We start from the raw sequence: 2,500 nt of genomic DNA, 5'->3' as shown, positions 1-2,500 counted from the left end.
ATAGATTTTTTTCTGAGGTTTTATGTTTGCTTGAGACTTGTTTATTTGAATAGATTTTTTCTGAGGTTTTATGTTTGCTTCACTCTAAATGTTTAATATTTGTATATACATTACGAATAGTTCTCAAGAAATACATGGTTTTTCTCATAAGTATTCTTTGTTATTGAAGAATTGTCACAATTTTGACAATGCAAGTGAACCATCGCTACCTATTTATTCTCATATCTACAAACCAATAACATAATAAAAACTAGCGGCAATTATAGGGATAATGTATTATATGTACCCGTATCTTTACTTTGATGGCTAAATTTATAGATCTTTTTAACAGTTTCATTGTAATGCAATAGAAGACTGTTTTTTTTTGGGGGGGGGCAAAAAATCAATCAACCAACCAATGAACCAATGGACCAACCTATGAACCAACCAACCAATCAACCAACCAACCAACCAACCAACCAACCAAGCAACTAATCAATCAACCAATCAATCAATCAATCAACAAACCAATGAACCAACCAACCAATCAATTATATCGGTTATTATATCGGTTTAGCAAATAATGGATTTAATCCTGAGTAGAATACGAAATAGAAGCGGAAAAAGAAATTTAGAAAATTCTTCAGGACGAACGTCTTCCAGCTTTAACCATTTTAATCTCTTGTTCATCTGATTAAATTTCCTTTAATTCCAACTACTCACAAACTACAATGCTTACCCCTTGAAACCCTTTAGTCTACAAATGTAAACGCTGCAAGGTTTGAACTGAAAAAGCCCATACGCATACAAATGGTAATGAATAAATTGTTGAATTGCAACTCTTGATTTTATAATATTAAAAGAAAATGTACGTAGATGAAGAATTAGCTCATTGCCTGTCCAAAGCGATTCCATAAGTTTGTCCTAAACGTTCACGCTTGTTTTCAGACTTGCAGATAACCCGTGATTCATACGTTCTGAACAATATGATGCTTTCCTTTCATAAACCCCAAGTTATTCTAGTGGTTGGAAAGAAATTGGGAACGTGTATCATATATATGATGCATGGATACCAGGGGAATATGTCCTGTGTATTGCAAGTCATAGACAGGACAGGCTAAGATTTAAGAATTTGAAGTAAAACGTTACTCTTTCTCTTATCACCCCTCATTCTGTGTTGTTCTCCTTCTCTAACTAATTCTTTCTCATTTTGACACAAGGACAGCAATTTTGAGGGAAAAGGACAAGTCGATTACATTGATCACTTCCTGCTCTTGATTGTCGCATTATTTTATCGACTCTGAAACAATGAACGCAAAGTTGACCTCGGTGGTATTTGAGCCCAGAACATAAAGAGGCAGAAAAATACCTCTAAACAATTTGTCCGACATGCTAACTATTCTCCCAGCCTTAGATTAAAATTTAGACAGAAGGCCAGCAATTTTACAATGTGGGATAGAAATGAATACAATCCCGTTTCAGCTGAACTATGTTTGGCCAAATGTCAAACTAACTTGCTGCCAATAATGCTGGCCTTAATCATCATCAGTATTCTTCCGTGCCAAATACTCTGAGATGATTTAGAATATCCAAGAATGAGAAATACATACCATATATTACTTTTTTGTTCTTTGCTGGCTTCATCTTTGGATTGTTTATCTTCTAAATGATCATTCTGTCGAGATTCAGTAGGTCAGCTACTGGCCATCATCTTCCACCTCAACTTTCTCTCACTCTTACTTCCTGTTTCTGTTGTGCCTGTAATTCAAAGGGTCAGCCTTGTCACACTGTGTCATGCTGAATATACCAGAGAACTACGTTAAGGGTACACGTGTCTGTGGAGTGCTCAGCCACTTGCACGTTAATTTCACGAGCAGGCTGTTCCGTTGATCGGATCGACTGGAACCCTCGACGTCGTAAGCGACGGAGTACCAACAACAACAACAGCAACAACAACAATATCTCAATATTATTCGTTACCCCATCAAAGTATCGGCTTATTACGCAGTGCCTATAGTTGCCAACTCGAACAGGTTTGGAGATATACGCGGACTTTACATTGACTGGGCTTCCATAAACGATATAACCAGTTGTACTGCATGCAAAGAGTGCACTTATTGTGAATCAAATGTGCACTTAATGTTAATTATGTAGCGAGGCATTGATCCTATGCAACTGAAATCAAACCTTTCGTTTCGGTTTAAGCGCAGGTGCTTTGAGTCATTGTTTTGGCTTACTTCCGTTCCGTCGAGGCTTGCAGGAGTGGTTTTCTTTATTTCTTAAATGCATATATACCTACATACAACCATATGTGTGTGTGTGTTTGTACAAACACAATCATATGCCTTTGTCCTTGTGTTTGTCCGCCACCGCTTCTTGACAACTGTTGTTGATTTGTTTACGCTCTCGCAACTTAGCGGCTCGGCAAAAGATACCGATAGAATAAATACCAGGGCTAAAAACAGTAAGTACTGGGGTGAATTTGTCCGAGCAAACCGCTCAAGGTGGTGCCCCAGCGTGG

Source organism: Octopus bimaculoides, chromosome 5 (assembly GCF_046866305.1).
Source record: "Octopus bimaculoides isolate indiv1 chromosome 5, ASM4686630v1, whole genome shotgun sequence".
NCBI classification, from domain to species: domain Eukaryota; kingdom Metazoa; phylum Mollusca; class Cephalopoda; order Octopoda; family Octopodidae; genus Octopus; species Octopus bimaculoides.
Note: the sequence above shows the minus strand (reverse complement) of the source record.